The 22,450-nt window shown below is 37.0% G+C and overlaps 1 long non-coding RNA gene across 1 annotated transcript; it reads left to right on the forward strand.

The window, feature by feature from the left end:
* The first annotated feature begins 4 nt into the window (after positions 1-4).
* LOC128384208 (uncharacterized) lies at positions 5-9,891 on the forward strand. The gene is made up of 4 exons (XR_008324083.1): positions 5-40; positions 472-530; positions 5,074-5,154; positions 9,818-9,891. It is a non-coding gene; the product is annotated as an uncharacterized LOC128384208 (long non-coding RNA).
* The last annotated feature ends 12,559 nt before the right edge of the window (positions 9,892-22,450 follow it).

A 22,450-nucleotide genomic window follows, 5' to 3' on the forward strand; every position in this document is an offset into this window, starting at 1 on the left:
GAAGAGAAAACTGGAGATGGAAAACTACCACAGTATAAAGGTTTGTTATTGTTTATTGAATCTGATTAAATGAACTGACAGTCATTTTCTTGGATGTTATTATTTTTAGCTGAAACATTTAGCACTAACAACTAACATCAGAAGGACCGTAACCATAGTGAATAATGCCCTTTGTGATTTCTTCCTGCCCAAAGTAACGTCTTCAAATGTCTTGTTTAGTCTGATCAATGGTCCCAAAATCCAAAGATAGTCCCTTCACTATTTTGTGACGTAAAAGCATCATATCAACACATTTGAGAAGCTAAAACCAGCAAATATCTGGTATTTTTATCATAAAAGAAAATAGAACATATTTAATTCCTTAATAGCCGATGTAAATGTTGTGGTATAAATGTGGAGATTGGTATTGAGCACTGAGCCAAACTAGTGTTTCCGCCAGTCTGACTCCCAACACTTTCCTTGTTATTTCAGGAGCGAGCTCTCTTCAAACCATTAATGAACTCTGCAGTCATCAACCAATCACAGATGAGGTCAGAAACACACATATTTGCATTACACACACAGTAAATATGGTTTTATTTTCTCGTTTGAATGGACAGTAGCGCTTTGACAAACACAACATTACTTCTGTTTTGCATTTTTCTTTTGCCGTCTGCTTAGAGACAGAAAATGTGTCACAAGACTAATGACCCACAACCTTTTTAGTCTGGGACATTTTTTTTTTTTGCTCGTTTTTAACCATCATTATACAGATTATGTTCCCAACTTAAAAAAATCTAAAACTCACAAGTATGAACAAACAGAAGTATGAAGGGAAATTATTCATATGTTGTCCACTCCATTAACATACATGAGAGGCACAAAATATTAGGAACACCAGTCAATATAATGCACCACCATCACCCACTATGTGTAATAAACATAAAGCAGAATTATCTCCTTCCTGACAATGTAACAAATATTGACTAATACATCAATATTGGAAATGTATTGCTACCTAATATCATTATCCATATTGGCCCCTAAAATCCGTTATCGGTCAGGCCCTACTGCAGCAATAGGGCCTGACTGATACTGGATTTGGTCTAATAGTAGGAATAATAGCAATTGCTATTATTCCTATTATTAGACCAAACCATTCTTACTGACTCATACAAAGACTTTTTGTATTTGTCTCGACAGTGATTTACTAATTATTTCTAGTCTTACTAAAAACACAGATATTTTACATTCAATAGAGATTTAAAGGGGCCCAATCTATCCATTTCCTTGAGTTTCATTGTCGCTTAATCATAAAAAACGACAAAGTAGTGACAACTGGAAACAGTCATGCACTGCAAGATGGGATAATTTGGTGGGAAAAACAAGAACCTTCTACTATTCAAGCACTATTGTGTTTCCTTCAAAATATATATGCTGTTCCAAATTAGTAGTATATAAACATTATTTCTATGAGACAGGGTTTAGGTTTTGCCTATATATTTTTGTCTCTCTGAATATCCTAATATCAAAACAAATTACTCCTACTGACTTATACGTTACAGCATTTAAAAACAGGTATTTTAAATGATTTGAATACCAGATTTTTTTTATGATACCCCCTACTGTTTCTACAGTAAGGGGTATCATCAAAGCTCCACCCTCACCCTGATTCAATGTTTGCTTTACAGCATCGTAGTTTTCCTGCCCGGTGTAGAAACAGCAGAGGTACCATCAAAAAGCTGGGCACATCGAACCAGATTACAGTCACAAACCGCAAACAGTCGCCATCAGCACTCAGCAGTGGTATCTTGTAGATCACCTGACACATCAAATGCCCCAAAAACCTAAACCACAGCACTCCCATTATGACCATGATGGTGTTGAAAGCCCTCTGCTTTGATTGGTGAACCTGTCTCCCTTCTCCCACCGCTTCCCCTGGACCTGGACGCTTGAGAGCGCAGAGAACAGAAATACAGCAGAAAGAGATGACCATTAAGACAAAACCCAATGCGCAGTAAATGGCAGTCTCGTTGATTGAAAGAGTGACTACACCCACAACTATCAGACATGTACACAACAGCCAAATGCATCCAACGCTGATATTCCCAATCCTGACCCCATTCGTGTTTTTCAAGGCTAGGTAGGTGATGGGGTGAACAACAGCCAGGTAAAGCACCACACATATCAGGAGGTAAATCAGAGACTGTCCAATGACGCTGACACCCAAGGTGTAAAACCCCATGAACACAATGTCTCGGTCATGAAAGTAGTTGCCACAATAAAAGATGGCGAAGCCCAAGAATCTGTTCAGCTGCATGACGATGGAGTGGTAGGTGAGGTAGTCTGCGGGAGTTATCGCTGTGATGGAAACAGAGCGCTGCTGCCTCCATTGTCGGTATCCCAGGTAGAGGACGAAGATGAAGAGAGGGAGGAGGAGGATGTAGAGGATGAAGTAAGCAGATAAGACGTAGTCGTTCGCACATTTGCTCCAGAGAGGATGGACAGAGGAATTATTGAAGGAGAGGTGAGCAGAGGAGGAGTTGACTGACATGTTTGTGTACGTGGAGGCCTGAAGAGGAGAGAAGAAAAAGGAGACCTGGAGGAAATTAATCATCCGAATACTAAAAAACTGCCCAGTAATTGTAAAGCTTAATGTCAATGTTAACATCAGCTTTTAATTTTGTGTTTTTGAGAGTCACAATGAGAAAGTAATAATAAATATGCTTTAATGTGTAATTACTCACCTCTAGTAACTTAAAGTTATCAACAGTATTAATCTATAAAAATCAACATGGAAAGTACATTTTGTATCTATTTTTATTTCAATTCAATTCAGTTTAAAACTTTATAAGGACACAGCTCATGGGGGTCCATATCACAATAAAATACAAAAGAATATAAAAGAGAGAGTGAGAATAAATAGACAATAACTTTAACAATACCAGTATCAATATCAGAGAATATATTTACTTTTTTAATTGTATTTTATTTCACACATATAAAGATAAAATACAAAAGTATGTGTGAGTGTGTTGTAGAAACCTGTAATAGCTTATATGAAAACCACATTCAAAAATCATACAAAAGGTAAGAGAACCAGGAGTGTTAATTTTTTAAGCCTCTTTTTCAACAGAGACAAGACATCCATAAAATGTTTGATAGGAAACTGACCATGTGATGTTTTATACAAAGCGAGATAAAGAAAAATATGTAAAATATGAGAAGCAAACTCAACTTTGTCTCTTCTGCTTTTCAGTCATCAATAATAATAATAATACTACATTTTAAAAACTTTTTTTTTTAAATCAAAGAATACGTACCAGAGCCAAGTTTCTGTGTGATTGTCCGTCTCTTGCGTCTTCAAACTTTCACTGCTGTTCACAGACATCTGGTGCTAATATATCTTAATACTTTTCATAGTAAATTGCAGCAGTCAAATTCACTTTTCCCATTATTGTTCCATGTCGAGGCGAGAGCGCAGTGTCAGTGGCTCCAATATTTGAATATTATGACAATTTTCCTGGCTATAGCGCCTCTCTTGTTCTGCATGACCTGTACCGAGATTGAATAACCAAAACTCACTCGAGAACACAGAGAAATTTTAAATATTTATTTATTCATTCAAATACAGTAATCACAAAACAACTTCAGTGGTTACAGCATAAATAAGTTCACTATTTCAAACCTTCTTAAATATTACCATAATAATATCTGAAATATACTAAAACAATAATTTAATTGACAGTAGAAGCAGCTGGAAAGAGTATTATAAACCTGTGGGTGCAGATAACCAAGACTGCTTTCTTCTTTATCTTAGTGGCCCCTTTGACTTCTCTGCACATTTCTGATTAAACATGTAAGAGATAAAGAGATGCAATTCAAGCTAGATGGAAACGTGCCACAGCTCTTACTTCAGCAACTACTGTTCGATATCTAAGCTTCATGTTGTGGAAAAAATCCTAGAGTATTTAATTCAAAACGAAATGGTTTTTATCAAATCTGTAAATTTACCAGTTTTCACCCAAACTCACAGCATAATAACATTTCAAACTGATGACAATGTCTCAACTCTAAAAACAAAAAAAGGACTTTACGTTTCGTCCTGATCTCTTTAAAACCCCTCTGAACAATCTAGTTTTTTTGTTGTTGTTGACAGTGCTGAATCAAACTTTCATGCATTCAGTAATGGGATACCTGAGAGATCTATTCTTCGTCCACTGTTATACTTTATATATAAAAACATTTCTGTCCCTAATTCGTATCTCAGTCAATAATGCGGTAGCAACTATGAGCGGATAGTGTACCGTGAGATCAGGCAGAAAAACACTAAAAAATGCTTTATTCATACAGCATGTTCAGTATTAACATTTTAGCAACTTGCCAGATTCCTTAATTCACAACACTATGTTATTATATTAACAGAAAACATAATTACTAATTAGAGCCTGACCGATATACTGGCCTATGCTAGAGAAAAGAAAAAAGTCTGAAGGAAGTTCCAGCAACACTTGTGAGTATAGAAGAATTTAAGTAATAGACCAACGTGTTACCACTTGCGGCCTTCGTCAGGATCATTATGTTAAAAGAAGTTAAAGATAAGTTATGTGCATCCAGATATGTATCAGCCAATGGGGTCTCTACAAAGGTAGGTTGGCTATTTAGTAACTACCTTATTTAAATGCTGTTTATAATGTGTTGTATGATGACACTTATGAAGGTTGCAAACCAAAACATCTTGGTCTATTAATAAAGTTCTTCTATACTTCAAGTGTTGTATGATACTCCTACCCTCACCCTGATTCAATGTTTGCTTTACAGCATTGTAGTTTTCCTGCCCGGTGTAGGAACAGCAGAGGTATCATCAAAAAGCTGGGCACATCGAACCAGATTACAATCACAAACAGCAAACACTCGCCATTAGTGCCCAGCAGTGGTATCTTGTAGATCATATGACAAATCAAAGTCCCCAAAAACCTAAACCACAGCACTCCCAATATGACCATGATGGTGTTGAAAGCCCTCTGCTTTGATTGGTGAACCTGTCTCCCTTCTCCCACCGCTTCCCCTGGACCTGGACGCTTGAGAGCGCAGAGAACAGAAATACAGCAGAAAGAGATGACCATTAAGACAAAACCCACAAGGCAGAAATGGACCACCAGGCTGAATGTAGAGGTGACTACACCCACAACTATCAGACATGTACACAACAGCCAAACGCATCCAGCGCTGATATTCCCAATCCTGACCCTGTTCACGTTTTTCAAGGCTAGGTAGGTGATGGGGTGAACAACAGCCAGGTAAAGCGCCACACATATCAGGAGGTAAATCAGAGCCTGTCCGAGGGAGCTGACACCCCAGGTGAACATCCCCATGACTGACATTTCTCGGTCTTGAAAGTAGGTGCCACAATAAAAGATGGCGAAGCCCAAGAATCCACTCAGCTGCATGACGATGTAGTGGTAGGTGAGGTAGTCTGTGGGAGTTATCGCTGAGCGTTGCTGCCTCCATTGTCGGTATCCAAGGTAGAGGACGAAGATGAGGAGAGGGAGGAGGAAGACGTTCAGGATTAAGTAAGCAGATAAGATGTAGATGAACGAGCATCTGTTCCAGCGAAGATGGACAGAGGAAGTATTGAAGGAGAGGTGAGCAGAGGAGGAGTTGACTGACATGTTTGTGTACGTGGAGGCCTGAAGAGGAGAAGAGAAGAAGAAGGAGACATGGAGGAAATTAATCAAAAAGCTGCGCAGTAATCGTAAAGCTTGATGTCCGGTTTAACTTTGACATCTCATTTTGTGTTTTTGAGACTCAAAACGAGAAAGTTTCCTCTCAGAGATAAAAGTTTAGAAATAAATCTGTTTCAGGGGACACACCTCATGGACATCCATATCACAATAAAATATTTAAGAATATAAATGAACGAATACATAAATAAACAGACAATATATTTAGCGAAAGCAAGCCAGGAGTCTTTCAAAGCTAAAAAGATGAATATTCTACAATGGACGAATGAATCACCTGATCTCAACCCCATAAAGCATTTCACTTACTGAAGACAAAACTTAAGGCAGAGACCCACAAACAAACAACAACTGAGGACAGCTCAATGCTTTAAAGGATTCTCAACAAAGTATTAACAATGAGAATTTTATTTATGATAATGTAAGTTTATCCAATTACATTTGAGCCCCTGAAATGAAAAAAAAAAAAAAAAAAAATGGTTGCAGTTCCTAACATTTTTATACAATATTTTTGTCCAACCCTTTGCAATCTGATTGTGTCATTTCAAATCCATTGTGGTGGTGTACAGTAGCCAAAATGATTAAAATTGTCTCACTGTCCAAATATTTATGGAAAACTGTATAAAGATAAAACACAAAATCAAAAGTATGTGCGAGTGTGTTGTAGAAACCTGTAATGGCTTATGTGAAAACCACACCCAAAAACCCCAAACAAAACACCAATGCGTTTTAATTGTTTCCAAAAAAACAGGTGTTAGAAACAGGTGAACAATAGTTACTATGATTTATTCTAATTGTTCCAACTCAAAAGCCTTTATTAAGCCTCTTTTTCTACATAGTCGATGATACAAGACATTTTGAATATTTGGTAGAAATCCAACCACGTAATGTTTTATACAAAGTAAGATGGAGAAAAATATGTAAAATATGAGAAGTGACATCAACTTTGTCTCTCAGTGTTGCCTTCAACAATAATGTGGATTTTACCTTTTAAACACATTAAAAAATGAAAGAATACGTACCAGAGCAAAGTTTCTGTGTGATCGTCCGACTCTTGCGTCTTCAAACTCTCACTCCTGTTCATAGACATCTGGTGCAAATATATCTTAATACTTTTCACAGTAATTTGCAGCAGTCAAATTCACTTTTCACATTATTATTCCACATTGAGACGAGAGTGCAGGGTTAGTGGCTCCAGTATTTGAATATTATGACAACATCGGCATTAGTTTCTCACCGTTCTGCATGAACTGTACAGAGACTATACAACCAAAACTCACTCAAGAACTCAAGAAGTAATTCTAAACATTTATTAATTCATTTCAGCTAAATACAGTAATTATAATACAACTTGGGTGATTACAACAGCCTAAAAAAGTTCACAACTTTAAGCATCTCAAACCTTAAATATAAAATTTAAGCAAGAGTAGTTCAAAAGCTGTCATTAACTGCTTTATGTACATTGGTGTCAACAATGCAGCAACTTTGCGCTATGGTTCATTTAGTCAGTCCATTTAGATGAACATAGGACAGGATTCAAATGATGCGTAAACAAGGAGGTGGGTATTCAAATCGAACTGTATCATTTAGCTCAGCACACCTGTCGCCAGTCCCCAATGAACCGTACCCGAGTTCAAGATAACACTAGCTGCTCTTCACTGGATTGCCACACACCTCAGTCTTTTCTCTTGTAAAGATGTAATTAAAATACATAGCCATCAAATATATTCTGAAAGAGAACATTTAGTGCACATTTTCGGCTCTATATCTCAATTCTAGGGCTCTACTGGAATAACTTTGCATGATTTACAAAAAAACAAAAAACCTCTTTATTTATCTTATAGTGGTCCTTTATGCAGCCCCTCAGTTCAGCCCCTGTCTGAAACAGGTTGTTTTACCTGAACGGAGTAAAAGTAATAGGAGTCAGAGGTTTGATATAGTGTTTGATGGAGAACAAAGTGAGTGTTGTCTAAGCAATGTTTGGTCTGTAGACCAGCAGAGTAAATTCTGTATGTTGTAGATGTGTTGGATCTATTTAGGCAACATGTGGCATTATCTGTGTGGCTTAACATCTATATGTGTGGTTTGACGTCTATCTGTGTGGTTTGAAGTCTATCTATGAGGTTTAAAGTCTATCTGTGAGGTTTGAAGTCGATCTGTGTGCCTTAATGTCTATTTGTGAGGTATAAAGTCTATCTGTGAGGTTTAAAGTCGATCTGTGAGGTTTAAAGTCTATCTGTGAGGTTTAAAGTCCATCTATGAGGTTTAAAGTCTTTCCCCGGAGGACAGAAACTTCAGAATTGAAGGGAGCATCAGAACATAACGTGTACTGATCATTCATTTACTTCTCCTTGATCAAGTAAATAAACCGTTTCCTGTCTACTCTGTCCATTGACGTATGGGCTGCATAATTAAAATCTCTAACAACCAGCCCTCACATTTATCTGGTGACCCTTTGGAGGGGTCCCACCCTTAGGTTGGGAACCACTGGACTAAACTAGCTAACTGTATATAAAGTAATGTAAACTAGCTAACTGTATATAAAGTACTATAAACTATCTCCACCTCCAGCAGCTACAACAGTAACATGCTGCTCTAACACTGATGCTTCACTATTAATAATCTAATGATGTCATATATAATAATATATATATCAGAAGTGTATCAGTCATATCGGACTTTTACTTGGAATGGAGTATTTTTACATTGTAGATATACTATGTCTACTTAAAATCTGAGTACTGCTTCCACCATTGCTCATCCGATCTTCCTCTTCGCTCTAATCTAAACCAATCATTGTCATTACTCGCTGCTATAATGGCAACACATCAGTTTTCCTGCTCTGTGTAGAACCAGCAAAGGCCTCACCAGACTGCCGGGCAGACTAAACCACATTCCAGATATCACATCTGTCACTGTGAGCCAGCAGGTGACACGTCCAGCACTATGCACACAAGAATCCAGAGAAACCACAAACACAGCGCGGTCATTATGATCATGATGGTATGAAAAGCTCTTGCCATCCCTGGGAGATTAGTGTACATGCCACACATTAAGAAGATCCTAGCTACAAAGCTACTGAGCTAAATGGCAACAATGTGGTAGGTGAAGATGTCCAAGTGGCTTGTCATGGTGGTGTTGCACCACCGTTGACAACGTTTGTAACCCAAGTAGAGGACGAAGATGGAGAGAGGGAGGACAAGGAAAGTTTTGGTGAATCTCAGCAATTGATATTATGGGAATTGCTGGGAAATCTCATCAAGATATGGTTTTCCTGAGTAAAACACCTGAGTGTGATTGTGATGACTTCTCCAAACGTCATTATCACCATTAATAATGAAACATACCATGTAACCATCATAGAAATAGGGTAGTTAAAAATCTGAAAAAGTTTCAAAAAGGGTAGAAAATGCAAAAAATAACCCATTATGTGCATCCAGCCATGTATCAGCCAGAGGGGTATCTCCCGAGATGGGTTGGGTAGATGGTAACTGGACATACCTGTTTAAATGCTGTTTGTAATGAATTTTATGATGACCCTTAACCCTGACCCAGAAATGCATTGGTCTCACAAAAAACTTGTTCTGAATACTACGAAAGCTTTGACTTTTTTTCCTTCTCTGTGCACCTTAGAAGAAGGTGACGTTGTGCCAGAAACTTCCACTCTGCTTCTATATGTTCATGTCAACAGCAATTTATGTTTCTAGTCTGTATTGAGAAGGTTCCTAGTTTATTTGCTGTGTTTGTTCTGTATGATTTGTGCATTATTTAAGCATACCTATTTCATGCTGACACAGTTTATATATTAAACTGATTGTACATTATTATATTGTGGACCTTAATTAAACTCATGGGTGAAGTTGATGGGTTTTTTTCCCGTTCTCCACTTCTGCCCTGCTACCAGTGTTTCTTCAGCTAATGAGCTTATTTCTCGTTCTCCATTGGATAGACGTTATATGAATTTGCCTGCTGTGATTTATAGTTATTTTGTTTTGGAACATGCAAAAACCTCCAGACTCGTGCTGTCTGGTGTCAACCTGACACGTTCATCAGTGCACACACCCTCATACACATCAGCATTAATATATTTGTTCCAGCTGGCAGTGAGCAGCAGTCAGTGATTCAGGAGACGCAGAAGAAGAAGATGGACGATGTAAATGCTGCTGTCAACGTGAGTGTTTTTAATTACTTTGAAGGTTTATTCATTTAGACTTTTAAAACAAAATTGGGAACATTTATGATGTTCATGATTATTACCAAATACTTTGTCTTAACAAAATAACAGTGACTTAAACTTGCTGTCATTTCATCAATCATACATTTACTTACACTAACATTTACCTAATAATAATAATAATAAAGATCAGCATCCAACTGATGACTTGGATGCTCTCTCGAAACAGTAAAGGATGGAAATGCACATTCAATCACATTTTCTTTTGTCGATTTTCCGAAAATAAAAAAAACTTGTCGATAAGTTGCTGTTAAACTAATTCTCCCATATTTTTCCATCTTCTAGTATTCACTTGCTCATTGGTTCTCTCTCTTCCTCCTCAGTCATCCATACAAGCAGACATGTCAGTCAACTCCTCCCTCCATCCTGAACGTCTAGATTGCTTTAAGTCCGAAGAATACAATTTCATGGTGACAGGTCTCTTCTTCACCAAAATCCTCTTCCTCCTTCCTCTCTTCATCTTCATCCTCTTCTTGGGTCTCCAACGATGGCAGAAACAGCGCTCCGTTTCCACGACAGCAACAGTGAGCCACTCTGACTTCTTCACCTACAACATGATCGCCCTGGAACTGATGGACATATTTGGGTCTTGCTTATACGTTTTTGGTGTCTACATGAATGTATTAACTGCAATGATTGGGGCTTGCATATTCGTCATTATGGTACTTGGACAGACCTTGTTTCATGCCCTCACCTGTGTTGAGCGCTACCTGGCTGTTGTTCACCCCGTCACCTACCTGGGTCTGAGACAGGCGAGCGCAGTCAGGATGAGAAACATCATCACTGGGTGCATCTGGTTGCTGTTAATTGGGTCACCGTTTGTAATTATAACACTTTTCAACAATAGTGTTCTCCTCATCTCTCAGATCATGTTCATGGTCTTCTGCACTGTTCTGGTCTTTTTCTGCAGTGTCTCTGTTCTCTGTGTTCTGATTCGCTCCAGGCCGGGGGAAGTGAGTGGGAACAGGGAGAGGGTTGACCAGTCAAAGCAGAAGGCTTTCAACACCATCATGATTATAATGGGAGTGTTGTCTATTAGGTTTGTGACAACTGTGATTAGCTATGGTATGTTGTTTTCATCAGAGCTTCTCAGCTCATATACTTGTATGATGATGAGTCTTCAGTACTGGTTCTCTCTGCCCAGCAGTCTGGTGTTACCTCTGCTGTTTCTGCACCGTGCAGGTAAACTACCAAGCTGCAAACACAACACTGAATCTGCTTGATGAGTGGATTAGAGCTACAACTACATTTATATTAACACACTCTTAACACACTTATTGACAACTTCAGAACAATACTTGTTTTTCTCTATAGAAATAAACTTCTCTTCATTATTCCACCATACATGTACTAACATGTGGTGGTACATTGGTTTTTATTCATATATAAAGCTCTACTACAGTTACTATCACCCTATATTTAATCTCTTTTAACCCTGAAGTCACATGATATTGGTACTCACTCGCAGGTTGTTGCTCTACACTCCATTAGTCAGAACTGCAAGAGGACAAATGTTCTTCTCTTACAGTGTACCTTACACTTTAAACAATCTGCAAAACCTAAAAAATTTGATTATTTACCACTACAGCTGTTCAGAGGCCTTATGTCAGACCTTGTTTTAATTGGTTGCAAATGTTTCTAACTTCACCGTAGTCTTATCTGCTTACTTGTGTTTATTCATTGTTTTATTTTCTTCTATTTACCCAACTAATATTGTTTTGCATTGTTGTTGTTGTATCTTGACACCATTGTAACTGAGGATTCCTCTTCAGTGTAAATGAACATTCATGATATTAATATTAATAATAATAATAATAACACTATAAAAGAGTAGCACAAATTAAGATCAGCATCATACATGTATTTTAGTGGAATAGTTTCCATGTGTTTGTGTACAATATTAACCTTTTTATTGAATTGTGGAGTAGTTATAATATTTTGAGTATTAAGGGTTCTGTAAACATCTCATTTTATTTTCAGGTGTTAATAAAATCAAACTTTGCAAAGAAACCCTGTGTGTTGTCTGAGGTGTAAACGTTGGTGTGTGGATAATAATAAAACTCAAATAAAATCAACACATGAAGCACATTCTTTGTTTAGACATAATTACATATCCTTCATTTAAATTCATCATTCACCATCATCTTTCATTCATGCCACTATATCGAGTAACAATCAGTTGAATTCATATTGTATTGCAAACTCATCATTACATGTATTTATACATCATTTATTAGTAGTGTGTAGTTAATACAATCCATAAAACTCAATCAATTATGTGTGTCTATTCTTTGAAGTGATACAGGGGATCTATTGAACCGTACAGCCACAAATTCAGAAATTTGACTGATTTATCAAAATGTATTGATTTCTTATACTTAATTAAATAAACAATGAATCAAGTAAATAAGTATTTCCTCCTAAACATGGAGGTGGTGCCCCTCATAACGAGAGCTTATACAGTTAAACATCCAAAAGCTTGAAATTATCGTTAAACCAAACATGGGATTGTTATCCAGAAACGTAAAAAAGGGGTACATGTGTCTGTTTTTTAAATATCTACACATTGATATAAAAGGGCAGAACTGAAAATCAGTTCAGACAAAGATTTCGGAGCAAGTGCCTCCAGCTTTGAGTATTTGAGTTAAATATAAAAGAAATCTGGATGAATAGTTAAATCCATAAAGATAACATCTGTAAGTGGATCAAATGAAGTTGAGGAACTGGGAAATTCATGTCTCCCTTAAAAAGAACCTGTAAAAAGCTAATTACAAAAAGAAAGGCCATGGCCTTTGGATAGATGTGACCAGGACCAGGATTATTGGATAGACAAGTTGTTCAATAGACAACTTTGGATAAAGTTTGAATGATGTTTGTATTCATATTCAGTTCCCAAAGAAATGTATGCAAAACCTTTGATGTGTTTAACAAATGTAAAGAGGATCATCATGGCTGCCATTAAATAAATCTGCGGTGCTGTTAATCAACTGAATCTGCAGTGTGGAAGAAGACTAATGTGAGAACATTTGCCTGCTGTGATTTATAGTTAATGTGTTTTGGAACATGCAAAAACCTTCAGACTCGTGCTGTCTGGTGTCAACCTGACACGTTCATCAGTGCACACACCCTCATACACATCAGCATTAATATATTTGTTCCAGCTGGCAGTGAGCAGCAGTCAGTGATTCAGGAGACGCAGAAGAAGAAGATGGACGATGTAAATGCTGCTGTCAACGTGAGTGTTTTTAAATCACTTTGAAGGTTTATTCATTTAGACTTTTAAAACAATATTGGGAACATTTATGATGTTCATGATTATTATCAAATACTTTGTCTTAATAAAATAACAATGACTTAAATTTGCTGTTATTTCATCGATCATATATACATATAAACTAATATTTACCTAATAATAATGATAATTAAAGCTGCAAGCAGCGGTGAACGGGCCCTCGCCCCCCCATGCATGTCGGTTTATAGATACAATAGGGCTTTGTGCGGGTCAGTGCTCGGGCCCTAATAATAATAATAATAATAATAATAATGATGAGAATCAGCCTCCAACTGATGACTTTGATGCTTTCTCTAAACAGTAAAATATGAAAATGTACATTAAATCACATTTTCTTTTGTCGATTTTCTGAAATTTTAAATCAGTTTTGCACTACATTTAGATGTAATCCAAACTTCTGATAAATTGCTGTTAAACAAATTCTCCCATATTTTTCCATCTTCTAATATTCACTTGCTCATTGGTTCTCTCTCTTCCTCCTCAGTCATCCATACAAGCAGACATGTCAGTCAACTCCTCCCTCCATCCTGAACGTCTAGATTGCTCTCAGTTCAAAGAAAGCAATTTCATGTTCACTGGCCTCTTCCTCCTCAAAGTCCTCTTCCTCCTTCCTCTCTTCATCTTCATCCTCTTCTTGGGTCTCCAACGATGGCAGAAACAGCGCTCCGTTTCCACGACAGCAACAGTGAGCCACTCTGACTTCTTCACCTACAACATGATCGCCCTGGAACTGATGGACATATTTGTGTCTTGCTTATACCTTTTTGGTGTCTTCATGAATGTGTCAGCTGTAAAGATGGTGGGGATATACATGTTCACCGTTATGCTACTTGGACAGACCTTGTTCCATGCCCTCACCTGTGTTGAGCGCTACCTGGCTGTTGTTCACCCCGTCACCTACCTGGGTCTGAGACAGGCGAGCGCAGTCAGGATCAGAAACATCATCACTGGGTGCATCTGGTTGCTGTTCATTGGATCGTGTTATGTATTAAATCTGATGAACTTTTTTGTTGTATCCATCTTAATTATCTTGTTCATGGTCTTCTGCACTGTTCTGGTCTTTTTCTGCAGTGTCTCTGTTCTCTGTGTTCTGATTCGCTCCAGGCCGGGGGAAGTGAGTGGGAACAGGGAGAGGGTTGACCAGTCAAAGCAGAAGGCTTTCAACACCATCATGATTATAATGGGAGTGCTGTCTGTTAGGTTTGTGACATTCATGATTAGTTGTGGTTTGTTGTCATCAGAGCTTCCCAGCTCATATATTTGTATGATTGTGGGTGTTCAGTACTGGTTCTGTCTGCCCAGCAGTCTGGTGTTACCTCTGCTGTTTCTGCACCGTGCAGGTAAACTACCAAGCTGCAAACACAACACTGAATCTGCTTGATGAGTGGATTAGAGCTACAACTACATTTATATTAACACACTCTGAACACACTTATTGGCAAATTCAGAATAATACTTGGTTTTCTCTATAGAAACAAACTTCTCTTCATTATTCCACCATACATGTACTAACATGTGGTGGTACATTGGTTTTTATTCATATATAAAGCTCTACTACAGTTACTATCACCCTATATTTAATCTCTTTTAACCCTGAAGTCACATGATATTGGTACTCACTCACAGAATAGGTTGTTGCTCTACACTCCATTAGTCAGAACTGCAAGAGGAAAAATGTTCTTCTCTTACAGTGCACCTTACACTTTAAACAATCTGCAAAAACCTAAAAAATTTGATTATTTACCACTACAGCTGTTCAGAGGCCTTATGTCAGACCTTGTTTTAATTGATTGCAAATGTTTCTAACTTCACCGTAGTCTTATCTGCTTACTTGTGTTTATTCATTGTTTTATTTTCTTCTATTTACCCAACTAAGATTGTTTTGCATTGTTGTTGTTGTTGTATCTTGACACCATTGTAACTGAGGATTCCTCTTCAGTGTAAAATGAACATTCATGATATTAATAATAATAATAATAATAATAATAATAACACTATAAGACAGTAGCACAAAATAAGATCAGCTTCATATTTTAGTGGAATAGTTTCCATGTGTTTGTGTACAATATTAACCTTTTTATTGAGTTGTGGAGTAGTTACAATATTTTGAGTATTAAGGGTTCTGTAAAAGTCTCATTTTATTTTCAAGTGTTAATAAAGTCAAACTTTTAAAAGAAACCCTGTGTGTTGTCTGAGGTGTAAAAGTCGGTGTGTGGATAATAATAAAATTCAAATAAAAACAGCACATGAAGCACATTCGTAGTTTAGACATAATTACATATCCTTCATTTAAATTCATCATTCACCATCATCTCTCATTCATGCCACTATATCGAGTAACAATCTGTTGAATTCATATTGTATTGCAAACTCATCATTACATGTATTTATACATCATTTATTAGTAGTGTGTAGTTAATACAATCCATAAAACTCAATCAATTAAGTGTGTCTATTCTTTGAAGTGATACAGGGGATCTATTGAACCGTACAGCCACAAATTCAGAAATTTGACTGATTTATCAAAATGTATTGATTTCTTATACTTAATTAAATAAACAATTAATCAAGTAAATAAGTATTTCCTCCTAAACATGGAGGTGGTGCCCCTCATAACGAGAGCTTATACAGTTAAACATCCAAAAGCTTGAAATTATCGTTAAACCAAACATGGGATTGTTATCCAGAAACGTAAAAAAGGGGTACATGTGTCTGTTTTTTAAATATCTACACATTGATATAAAAGGGCAGAACTGAAAATCAGTTCAGACAAAGATTTCGGAGCAAGTGCCTCCAGCTTTGAGTATTTGAGTTAAATATAAAAGAAATCTGGATGAATAGTTAAATCCATAAAGATAACATCTGTAAGTGGATCAAATGAAGTTGAGGAACTGGGAAATTCATGTCTCCCTTAAAAAGAACCTGTAAAAAGCTAATTACAAAAAGAAAGGCCATGGCCTTTGGATAGATGTGACCAGGACCAGGATTATTGGATAGACAAGTTGTTCAATAGACAACTTTGGATAAAGTTTGAATGATGTTTGTATTCATATTCAGTTCCCAAAGAAATGTATGCAAAACCTTTGATGTGTTTAACAAATGTAAAGAGGATCATCATGGCTGCCATTAAATAAATCTGCGGTGCTGTTAATCAACTGAATCTGCAGTGTGGAAGAAGACTAATGTGAGAACATTTGCCTGCTGTGATTTATAGTTAATGTGTTTTGGAACATGCAAAAACCTTCAGACTCGTGCTGTCTGGTGTCAACCTGACACGTTCATCAGTGCACACACCCTCATACACATCAGCATTAATATATTTGTTCCAGCTGGCAGTGAGCAGCAGTCAGTGATTCAGGAGACGCAGAAGAAGAAGATGGACGATGTAAATGCTGCTGTCAACGTGAGTGTTTTTAAATCACTTTGAAGGTTTATTCATTTAGACTTTTAAAACAATATTGGGAACATTTATGATGTTCATGATTATTATCAAATACTTTGTCTTAATAAAATAACAATGACTTAAATTTGCTGTTATTTCATCGATCATATATACATATAAACTAATATTTACCTAATAATAATGATAATTAAAGCTGCAAGCAGCGGTGAACGGGCCCTCGCCCCCCCATGCATGTCGGTTTATAGATACAATAGGGCTTTGTGCGGGTCAGTGCTCGGGCCCTAATAATAATAATAATAATAATAATAATGATGAGAATCAGCCTCCAACTGATGACTTTGATGCTTTCTCTAAACAGTAAAATATGAAAATGTACATTAAATCACATTTTCTTTTGTCGATTTTCTGACATTTTAAATCAGTTTTGCACTACATTTAGATGTAATCCTAACTTGTGATAAATTGCTGTTAAACAAATTCTCCCATATTTTTCCATCTTCTAATATTCACTTGCTCATTGGTTCTCTCTCTTCCTCCTCAGTCATCCATACAAGCAGACATGTCAGTCAACTCCTCCCTCCATCCTGAACGTCTAGATTGCTCTAAGTTCAAAGAAAGCAATTTCATGTTCACTGGCCTCTTCCTCCTCAAAGTCCTCTTCCTCCTTCCTCTCTTCATCTTCATCCTCTTCTTGGGTCTCCAACAATGGCAGGAACAGCGCTCCGTTTCCATGACAGCAACAGTGAGCCACTCTGACTTCTTCACCTACAACATGATCGCCCTGGAGCTGATGGACATATTTGTGTCTTGCTTATACCTTTTTGGTGTCTTCATGAATGTGTCAGCTGTAAGGATGGTGGGGATATACATGTTCACCGTTATGCTACTTGGACAGACCTTGTTTCATGCCCTCACCTGTGTTGAGCGCTACCTGGCTGTTGTTCACCCCGTCACCTACCTGGGTCTGAGACAGGCGAGCGCAGTCAGGATCAGAAACATCATCACTGGGTGCATCTGGTTGCTGTTCATTGGATCGTGTTGTGTATTAAATCTGATGAACTTTTTTGTTGTATCCATCTTAATTATCTTGTTCATGGTCTTCTGCACTGTTCTGGTCTTTTTCTGCAGTGTCTCTGTTCTCTGTGTTCTGATTCGCTCCAGGCCGGGGGAAGTGAGTGGGAACAGGGAGAGGGTTGACCAGTCAAAGCAGAAGGCTTTCAACACCATCATGATTATAATGGGAGTGCTGTCTGTTAGGTTTGTGACATTCATGATTAGTTGTGGTTTGTTTTCATCAGAGCTTCCCAGCGCATATATTTGTATGATTGTGGGTGTTCAGTACTGGTTCTGTCTGCCCAGCAGTCTGGTGTTACCTCTGCTGTTTCTGCACCGTGCAGGTAAACTACCAAGCTGCAAACACAACACTGAATCTGCTTGATGAGTGGATTAGAGCTACAACTACATTTATATTAACACACTCTTAACATACTTACTGGCAAATTCAGAATAATACTTGGTTTTCTCTATAGAAACAAACTTCTCTTCATTATTCCACCATACATGCACTAACACGTGGTGGTACATTGTTTTTTATTCATATATAAAGCTCTACTACAGTTACTATCACCCTATATTTAATCTCTTTTAACCCTGAAGTCACATGATATTGGTACTCACTCACAGGTTGTTGCTCTACATTCCATTAGTCAGAACTGCAAGAGGACAAATGTTCTTCTCTTACAGTGCACCTTACACTTTAAACAATCTGCAAAAACCTAAAAAATTTGATTATTTACCACTACAGCTGTTCAGAGGCCTTATGTCAGACCTTGTTTTAATTGGTTGCAAATGTTTTAACTTCACCGTAGTCTTATTTGTTTACTTGTGTATATTCATTGTTTTATTTTCTTCTATTTACCCACCTAAGATTGTTTTGCATTGTTGTTGTTGTATCTTGACACCATTGTAACTGAGGATTCCTCTTCAGTGTAAAATGAACATTCACGATATTAATAATAATAATAATAATAATAATAATAATAATAATAATAATAATGATAACACTATAAGAGAGTAGCACAAAATAAGATCAGCTTCATATTTTAGTGGAATAGTTTCCATGTGTTTGTGTACAATATTAACCTTTTCATTGAGTTGTGGAGTAGTTACAATATTTTGAGTATTAAGGGTTCTGTAAAAGTCTCATTTTATTTTCAAGTGTTAATAAAGTCAAACTTTTAAAAGAAACCCTGTGTGTTGTCTGAGGTGTAAACGTTGGTGTGTGGATAATAATAAAACTCAAATAAAATCAACACATGAAGCACATTCTTTGTTTAGACATAATTACATATCCTTCATTTAAATTCATCATTCACCATCATCTCTCATTCATGCCACTATATCGAGTAACAATCAGTTGAATTCATATTGTATTGCAAACTCATCATTACATGTATTTATACATCATTTATTAGTAGTGTGTAGTTAATACAATCCATAAAACTCAATCAATTAAGTGTGTCTATTCTTTGAAGTGATACAGGGGATCTATTGAACCGTAGAGCCACAAATTCAGAAATTTGACTGATTTATCAAAATGTATTGATTTCTTATACTTAATTAAATAAACAATTAATCAAGTAAATAAGTATTTCCTCCTAAACATGGAGGTGGTGCCCCTCATAACGAGAGCTTATACAGTTAAACATCCAAAAGCTTGAAATTATCGTTAAACCAAACATGGGATTGTTATCCAGAAACGTAAAAAAGGGGTACATGTGTCTGTTTTTTAAATATCTACACATTGATATAAAAGGGCAGAACTGAAAATCAGTTCAGACAAAGATTTCGGAGCAAGTGCCTCCAGCTTTGAGTATTTGAGTTAAATATAAAAGAAATCTGGATGAATAGTTAAATCCATAAAGATAACATCTGTATGTGGATCAAATGAAGTTGAGGAACTGGGAAATTCATGTCTCCCTTAAAAAGAACCTGTAAAAAGCTAATTACAATAAGAAAGGCCATGGCCTTTGGAAAGATGTGACCAGGACCAGGATTATTGGATAGACAAGTTGTTCAGTAGACAACTTTGGATAAAGTTTGAATGATGTTTGTATTCATATTCAGTTCCCAATGAAATATATGCAAAACCTTTGATGTGTTTAACAAATGTAAAGAGGATCATCATGGCTGCCATTAAATAAATCTGCGGTGCTGTTAATCAACTGAATCTGCAGTGTGGAAGAAGACTAATGTGAGAACATTTGCCTGCTGTGATTTATAGTTAATGTGTTTTGGAACATGCAAAAAACCTCCAGAGTCGTGCTGTCTGGTGTCAACCTGACACGTTCATCAGTGCACACACCCTCATACACATCAGCATTAATATATTTGTTCCAGCTGGCAGTGAGCAGCAGTCAGTGATTCAGGAGACGCAGAAGAAGAAGATGGACGATGTAAATGCTGCTGTCAACGTGAGTGTTTTTAAATCACTTTGAAGGTTTATTCATTTAGACTTTTAAAACAATATTGGGAACATTTATGATGTTCATGATTATTATCAAATACTTTGTCTTCTCAAAATAACAATGACTCAAGCTTGCTGTCATTTCATCGATCATACATTTACTTACACTGACATTTACCTAATAATAATAATAATTATAATAATATTAATAATAATAATAAGGATCAGCCTCCAACTGATGACTTTGATGCTCTCTCTAAACAGTAAAGGATGGAAATGCACATTGAATCACATTTTCTTTTGTCGATTTTCTGAAATTTTAAATCAGTTTTGCACTATATTTAGATGTAATCTTAACGTGTGATAAATTGCTGTTAAACAAATTCTCCCATATTTTTCCATCTTCTAATATTCACTTGCTCATTGGTTCTCTCTCTTCCTCCTCAGTCATCCATACAAGCAGACATGTCAGTCAACTCCTCCCTCCATCCTGAACGTCTAGATTGCTCTAAGTTCAAAGAAAGCAATTTCATGTTCACTGGCCTCTTCCTCCTCAAAGTCCTCTTCCTCCTTCCTCTCTTCATCTTCATCCTCTTCTTGGGTCTCCAACAATGGCAGAAACAGCGCTCCGTTTCCACGACAGCAACAGTCAGCCACTCTGACTTCTTCACCTACAACATGATCGCCCTGGAGCTGGTGGACATATTTGGGTCTTGCATATACCTTTTTGGCATCTACATGAATGTATTAGCTGTAAAGATAGTGGGGATATACATGTTCACCTTATGTTACTTGGACAGACCTTGTTTCATGCCCTCACCTGTGTTGAGCGCTACCTGGCTGTTGTTCACCCCGTCACCTACCTGGGTCTGAGACAGGCGAGCGCAGTCAGGATCAGAAACATCATCACTGGGTGCATCTGGTTGCTGTGTATTGGATCATGTTATGCGTTAAATCTGATCAACCTTTTTGTTGTATCCATCTTATATATCATGTTCATGGTCTTCTGCACTGTTCTGGTCTGTTTCTGCAGTGTCTCTGTTCTCTGTGTTCTGATTCGCTCCAGGCCGGGGGAAGTGAGTGGGAACAGGGAGAGGGTTGACCAGTCAAAGCAGAGGGCTTTCAACATCATCATGATTATAATGGGAGTGCTGTTGTTTAGGTTTGTGACAACTGTGATTAGCTATGGTTTGTTCGTTCCATCAGAGCTTCTCAGCTCATATACTTGTATGATGATGGGTCTTCAGTACTGGTTCTCTCTGCCCAGCAGTCTGGTGTTACCTCTGCTGTTTCTGCACCGTGCAGGTAAACTACCAAGCTGCAAACACAACACTGAATCTGCTTGATGAGTGGATTAGAGCTACAACTACATTTATATTAACACACTCTTAACACACTTATTGGCAACTTCAGAACAATACTTGATTTTCTCTATAGAAATAAACTTCTCTTCATTATTCCACCATACATGTACTAACACGTGGTGGTACATTGGTTTTTATTCATATATAAAGCTGTACTACAGTTACTATCACCCTTTATTTAATCTCTTTTAACCCTGAAGTCACATGATATTGGTACTCACTCACAGAATAGGTTATTGCTCTACACTCCATTAGTCAGAACTGCAAGAGGAAAAATGTTCTTCTCTTACAGTGCACCTTACACTTGAAACAATCTGCAAAAACCTCGAAATTAGATTATTTACCATCACTACAGCTGTTCAGAGGCCTTATGTTAGACCTTGTTTTAATTGGTTGCAAATGTTTTAACTTCACCGTAGTCTTATCTGTTTACTTGTGTTTATTCATTGTTTTATTGTCTTCTATTTACCCACCTAATATTGTTTTGCATTGTTGTTGTTGTATCTTGACACCATTGTAACTGAGGATTCCTCTTAAGTGTAAAATGAACATTCATGATATTAATAATAATAATAATAATAATAACATTATAAAACAGTAGCACAAAGTAAGATCACCATCATATTTTAGTGGAATAGTTTCCATATGTTTGTGTACAATATTAACCTTTTTATTGAGTTGTGGAATAGTTACAATATTTTGGGTATTAAGGGTTCTGTAAAAGTCTCATTTTATTTTCAAGAAAAGTTTTAATAAAGTCAAACTTTGCAAAGAAACCCTGTGTGTTGTCTGAGGTGTAAAAGTTGGTGTGTGGATAATAATAAAATAATAAATAAAAACAGCACATGAAGCATCAGGACAGTGTTAGGATGCACAGATAGATGATGACCACAGGCCCAGTGGTGAGAAAATTTGCCTGCAGTCAAAGTGCCTTTATTGTCATTATATTGTGAACAATACAACAAAATTAA

This window comes from Scomber japonicus, chromosome 22 (assembly GCF_027409825.1).
Source record: "Scomber japonicus isolate fScoJap1 chromosome 22, fScoJap1.pri, whole genome shotgun sequence".
NCBI classification, from domain to species: Eukaryota; Metazoa; Chordata; class Actinopteri; order Scombriformes; family Scombridae; genus Scomber; species Scomber japonicus.